Source organism: Geospiza fortis, unplaced genomic scaffold, assembly GCF_000277835.1.
Source record: "Geospiza fortis unplaced genomic scaffold, GeoFor_1.0 scaffold40, whole genome shotgun sequence".
NCBI classification, from domain to species: domain Eukaryota; kingdom Metazoa; phylum Chordata; class Aves; order Passeriformes; family Thraupidae; genus Geospiza; species Geospiza fortis.
Genome location: NW_005054297.1, coordinates 24,403,396 through 24,410,241, shown reverse-complemented (window position 1 = coordinate 24,410,241; position 6,846 = coordinate 24,403,396). Strand labels below are relative to the sequence as shown.

The window sequence follows — 6,846 nt, the reverse complement described above, 5'->3', positions numbered from 1 at the left end:
GCTCTGGCCGGCACCTCTTCCCCTCCAGCACCGTCGCCATTCACCGGCGCCCAGTGGCTCCTCCAAACCCGGACCCCGTCCGCGTTTTCCCCTCAGCGCCTCACGCAGCAGAGCGTGTGCGGGGCTGTGAGTGAAGGGTCCGGCCAGGCAGCGAGGCAGGCTCAGGGACCAGCGTGTCATGGTGACATGGCCCTGAAGGAGTCTGATGGACACAGAGCCTGGAAAGAGGCAGGCTCAGGAACCAGCGTAACATGGTGACACGGCCCTGAAGGGACTCGAACAGAGAGCCTGGGAAGAGGCGGGCTCAGACAGCGCCGCCTTTCGCAGGGCACCGCCCGCTCTCAGGTAACGTGGACAGAGACATCGCTACCCTGGCCACAGTGTCTGTACGCAAAGATCAAGCAGCTTTGCACTACGAGTCTTCGCCTTTGTGATAAATCCATGAGGGCACAATGCGCTTCACAGCCGCAGATGCAAAAGTGGGTTAATCACAGTGCACAGGGATGCAAACTCTGACAAAATTCCTTTGACGCTTTAAGGGATACTGGGGGCACTCGCCAGTCAAGTAGCTGTTTGTATGTGTTCCATTATTACTTGTTCTGCTAATAAAGAGACAGAATGATCATCTTGAGCATCTTGAGACAGAATGGTATTCCAAGTGTTCTAGTAGTCTTGAGATAAGGGAAGCAGAATGACAAGTTCCTCTTGATGATGTAGTTTGCCTCATTAGGACCTTAGATAGACTGTAGATCTTGGACTGAGAAATATTCATCTCTTTCCCAGTTTACAGAATGGTATTAGTTCTTCTTAGCCTTCCTTTGTGTTTTAAGGTTTCCTTTCCTATTCACAGCTGTGGTAATTCTAGCTAGTTGTACAATTTTCAAAGTTTATTGATGTGTTGTTGCAGCCCCTCAATCTCTTTGTTGATGAAATATTCTGTAAAAGAAGGCTGGGAGTTATTATTACTGTTCTTAGCTTCATTTTAAAAATTGCTGTATTTCTTCCAGACTGATTACCAATACAACTACTAGGAAAAGCTGAAGGTGTATAAACTTTCCCACTGCACTCCTAAGATCCTCAGAGAAACTTGGAAAAATTGTATTTGAATACCATTGACATTACTTGCTACATTTGACACTTCCATACATATATGACAGGTAGATACTTCCAACTCATTCTATGAAAACATAGATTAGCTCTAGCTATGTAAAAAAATCCATTTACTATGTATTTACAAGCATAATTAAATGGTTTTTGCATACTGAGGGAAAAATAAAGAACAAAGCTATGTATGGCATCGAACTACAGCAAGACATTGACCCAGTCTGTTTAAGCACAGGCAACCAGATTATTTTTTTGCTCTTTCAGAGGTGGAAAAAAATGTCTGTTAGTAACTCAAAATAACTGGAGGTTTCTGTGGCAACTGGTAAAGGAGGTTGTATCTCTCCCTGCTGCTTAAAGTAGAAGCAGTTCTTAGAGATTTCTATTTGAAGTTTGCATACTGGTGTTTGCCTTCAGGTCTTGGAAAGGAGATTGCTTATCTACTTGTATTTTATCTTGTTCCTATTTAGAGTAAGAAACAAATTAACAAGGACCATAACAGAGACGCTCTGCTTTCTCAGGTAAGTACATGGATCATTAGGGTAAAGAGCTTATTAATGTATTTTGGTTTTACACAATTAATGATGAAAATTTTTTGCATTATGTAACATCTTCATCAGATCAAATGATAAGCTTGTACAACCAGAATAGTTTTATGGTTTTGGGGATGGGATTTGGAATGACTTGAGCTGACTAGTGTTAGAAACTATTATTAAGGTTTCAGGGAAACTGCAGCTGCATTCCATCAAATCTATTGGTGGTGAAAACTCTTATCTCTGTGGAGTTCTGTTCATCAGCTGAATTTTCCATAATACTGCAATAGGAATGGAGTGAGCATATTAGCTGTTTATCTGTAATCTTGTTTGATGCTATTATTTATTTTAAAATATTATATGTAAATGCTAAATTGTTACATCATTGCATATTAAAGCGTGTTTATCTTGCAAAATGTGTAACTGTTCCAAAGTTTTAGTCTGTTTGCCATTTGTTTGTAGTGATTTACTGCCTTTACTATGTTTATAAAGGAGAATACATTGTTTTTGCAATAAAAATGGAAGATCTTGACTCCAAAATATTTAGTACAGAGCAAAAAATATGAGCATTCACTAAATCATAGAAGAAGAATGTTGGGAAAATTTATTCATGGCTTAATAGAGCTCTATAAAACCTTGCCCTATTTTCAGGTTATGAAGAATATTTCATTAACAGTTGAAGAGGAATTAATTGAACACAAATCTTTCACTTTCTGGAAAATGTTTCTATCATGCTGTACAAAAAGTATTGGGCATACTCGATTTACACAAAACAATACTTTATTTGTATTCAGAAAACTAAATTTCTTTTAAAATATCTCTGCAGATATCTACAGGCAGATATATTTTCTTCCCAGAAGTGAAAATTTAAACATATAATTGCAAGAACCAGGATTTCATCCACCCACTCCCTGTAGAAAATGCTGAAGATAGCCCAAGGCAGCTTGTTGCTGTTTATATGCAGGTTATTTTTGACTCCCATTCCAAGGTGGCAAAGTCTTGGGTATTTAGTGGATGCCTGAAAAAGGACCTTAATTTTACTTTGTGGGGTGACTGCTTAAAAATTGGGCATACAGTAGTTAACTCTTGGATAACCAGCTCCTTCTTTGTGCACAGTTTTCAGCTTGAAATTTTTAGAATCATGGTTCTGTTCTTATTTGAAACGCTGAAATCACTGTAAAATTACCTGGAAAAAAGATCCTTTTAACTAATTTCACTACAACATGGTAAGGATCTCCAGCTGCAAAAATGCGGTTTGTATACATGGTGAAGCATTCCCAGTCCAGCAGTGAGTGTGTTCAAGCTGTGATTAGGGGACAGAAATTGCCTGTATGAAGATGCCAAGATTCTCTATCAAGCACTGAAATAGGATGTACAGTACTGGCACCTGTTAGTACATAAAGATGGTCTGGATCCTGTAGGGAGCTCTGAGTCTCTTGTGCTCTTCTGTCACAAGAGTACATCTACTGCACTTCCATTGTTGCCAAGGAACAAATTTGAGTAAAAAATGCTAGGCAGTATCTAGAAGACCTTGAGCTGAGAGCAAATGTCAGTGTACAAAATGATTTCAAATCCGAGAGCAGATATAATGGGTGCTGGCAGAAGGGACGGAGGTCTGTAACATCTCTTTGGAGCTATAATTTCTTCTATCCACTCTGGAGCATGTGACTCCCAATAGGTTGCAATCTGGCAGAAACCACGTTGCCCACACATTGCTTTTATTTCTGGAAACTATGTGATAAAGTCTCCAGATTAAACCAACAGTCTTCATGTTTACTTCTTCCTTTCACTGAGTTTTAACAGAAATTATGTGCTTGAAAAAGTGCTTTTGGACAGTTTTTTTTTTCTTTTTCCTGGGACTAAATTCTCACAGGAGTTTTAATGAGGTGAAAGTACTTCCTTAACAGAGACAGTAAGAGAGAATTGACTCGGTTACACATTATGCTCTACAACTCTATAGAAACCAAAACTGTATTTTGATTGTTTCAGTGTTAATACATGTGTCAGAGTTGTGGGGTATTTTTAAAGCATACATGTTTTCCAGGGATTTTTTGTGCATTTTCTGAAGGAGATACTTCTTTTCTTTTATTATTTCACTTGAGATGTGAAAATTCAGTAGGTTAATTTCTTTATACAGTGTATTATATGGTTACAGATTATTTATCAATTATTACAAAAAGTTTCTGTATTTCTACTCATAAATCCAAAAATATTAAGGGTCTTTTCCAACCTAAATTATTTTAATTTTTTCTTTTCTACAAGATTTTAGGGTACACAAGGAAGCTATTGATTTTAAACTATTCTTAGCAGAAAAAGACAATTATTTTATTTATTATCATTAAAATAATGCTGTTGAAAAAAATAAAAATCTATTACCATAAAATGGTATAGAAAAGGGAATGGCTAAGTTCTCTGAATTTCTGAGTAGTAAGCACAGAGAACTTTGTGCCACTTCCAGGCCTAACGTTGCTTCTGCTGGAATTCCAGATAGTGGCAGTCTGCTGAAACATGAGTTCAGTTACCAAATATAGATGAGGGGGGTACGAATTTCATAGGCACAGAGGACGGATGTAATGCACAGGCCACAGTCTCCTCGACTAAGGACCAAGCAAGCTTCAGTGGAGAGCTGGAGCAACTTTAAGCCTATTCAGATAGACAAGGAGAAAAACAACTTTACCTTCTATTAATTATACTTGACCTCTTCATATTGGCCTGCTCATTGTAAGAACTGTTTTATATTTTCTGCTGATCGTAATTGTTGTGTTTGTGGAGTAATTTTGCAGGATTTCAAGATTCAGAGAAAAACTATGTGCCTTTTTTGTTTTAAAAAATCTTACTAGATACATTTCATCCTTCATATGATTCTTTCGAAGAGATATGTCCTGTTTAGGAATAATTGGGTCATGTTAAATCATAACTCCTTATTTGGCAGGTTCTGCAAATTCAGGATATTTATATTTTTTTAAATGAGTCCTTTATTTTTCTATGTTTTTCCATATTTTACTATGTATCCCTACAAAACCTTAATTTCATTAGTTACTCTATTTTTTCTGAAATTATTGTAATCCAATACATTTCAATTTTAATATTTATCATATGATTCTTTAGAGTATCTGCATTGGGTTTTGAATTAGTATTTAAACTGCATGATAAAAAATGTGGTTTTACTTGGGTGTAATTTTTAAATATTTACAAATAGGACCCCATAAGTAGTCTGTATGTAATCATGTTGTTCTGCATGCAACATTGTAATTTATGCTTGTGTCTTTAAATGATACAGTATATGGCTTTGCAGGTTACCTAATGAGTATGATGATGAAAACTGTTATAAATACATTGTAGTGTAACTTGGAGAAGCTAGAAATAGCATTCAAAATTTCTAATTATGATGTTATAAGCTACTTGATAGGGTTAGTGATACTTCACCTCCAGTTCACTGGGATTGTAAATTGCTCTAAAAGAATAGTGAGTTTATGTATTACAGTACGGCTGAAAAAAGTCTTTCTCCTGGAAGCTTCCATTCAGCTCCCTAAAGCCAGACATATGAATCCCTTTTCAGGAACCTTCTCACCAAGAAGGCTTATCAGCATTAGAAATTGCCGATAAACCAGCACATTTAAATCCATCAACTTTATGTAAATATCCAGGTATAGACTATTCACTTAATTTAGACACCAGGCTTTGAAAATTAATATATATGCAGCCATTATATTTTTCTAATGACAAAGCTGAGTAGTGGGAAGAAATATGTGAATTCAAAATACAGCAATTTTAATCATCATGTTGGATGGATAACAATAAGTAAAATTGTCCTCCTACCCATGAAACAGCCCATTGAAACATTAGAGCAGCTCAGTGTTGGAAGTCAGGGAAGTTTATCTGAGTATGTAATGTGTCACTTTGAGATGTGAACAAGCTAGGAACCAGTGTGTGTCAGATTTAAATAAAGATATAATTTGAAGCACAGATATTTACATGTTGTCTAAATAGCACCTTTGTTCATTTTAATACTTTTTTTTTTTTTAATCTAAGAATAAGGAGGAAGAAATTCTGCAGTTTTAACTCTTGTTTCCCTGGCATTCCTCCAGTTTATGCCTGAACAGCTGAGCCTCTAGACCAACTGTTTGCTGGGCTTCTCAGATTCTTTCTTTAAAGCTGCTATGTGGTAGTCAGTTATACTGTATATACTTTTTTAGATTTTGTTGACAAGAGATTGGCATGGTTGCTAAATTTGTTGCCCTGTAAACACAGATAACAGGAAAGGAAAACGTAATCCCAGCAAATAATAAACTTATCACTGAATTCTATAAAAACATTTCTCAAACCCTAAATGCTTTGGGTTTCTTAGACTTCTCTTTTATGCATTGAGCTGTAATCTGTTGGCAAGACAAACAGGCATATCAAGAGATACATATGCTAAGCCAAGAATTCCAATAATTTATCAGTCATTCAATGACTACATGCTGGGTAAGCCCTGGTTTAGTGACTACAGGTAATTGGAGCCTGCACAAGGTGATGTAAAATACATCCGAGTGCATCGCATGATTGTCAAGCCATTTCTCCACTATCAGTAGAGAATTAAAGGAAATTTTCTCTTTTTAAATCTTATGTAACATCTTTTTCTTGTAGAAATTATCATTAGAATAAGAGATTTTTTCAGGTAATTAAAACCGCTGATGTTCTACTCAATTAAATGCTCTGCAGAAGCAATAATTATTTTTCAGACCTCATCAGCCACAATCTAGTGACCAGTTAGACAAATACACTTCAGCAAGGAGATTTTCAGGCCAGTCCTTCCCTGATGTGTGGAAAGTGTGGTTTCCCTGATGTCTTGTTTCTTGCTGACTTTAAAGAGAATGCTCATCCTATTTCTGAAGTCATGTTGGGAAACTGGAGAGGTATAGATGCTTCTCTGCTTTGTGAAACTGGTACAAAATATACTTTATACACTTCCATTGAGCAGGATGATATATAGGTTGTGAAATCTATTTCTTCAGTGCTTTACTTCTAGCATATGGTAATTTTTCAGTGTTGAGGAAAGTGCTACTAAATTGGTAACAAGTTAAAAATGTTACCACAATAAGTAAAATAATATTGAGCACATTATCAACATTGAGCAGAAAGGATAATTTGGAATTTATAATCCAAATATTCTTGTGGGTATCCTCATAATGGTTTCAAGTTGAACGCTTCTCTCAGAATTTGATGGTTT

The 6,846-nt window shown here is 36.4% G+C and overlaps 1 protein-coding gene across 5 annotated transcripts in view; it reads left to right on the top strand.

The window, feature by feature from the left end:
• Positions 1 to 4,222: 4,222 nt before the first annotated feature.
• The window catches only part of PALLD (palladin, cytoskeletal associated protein), a 183,930-nt gene continuing 181,306 nt past the window's right edge, over positions 4,223 to 6,846 (top strand). For 3 of the 5 annotated variants that reach the window (XM_031057345.1, XM_031057249.1, XM_031057151.1), the window contains exon 1: positions 4,348 to 4,355. The gene's annotated coding sequence lies outside the window, so the exon portion shown is untranslated. Of the gene's footprint in view, positions 4,356 to 6,846 lie in introns of all 5 variants that reach the window. The other 2 variants (XM_031057202.1, XM_031057296.1) reach the window with 2 other exon arrangements.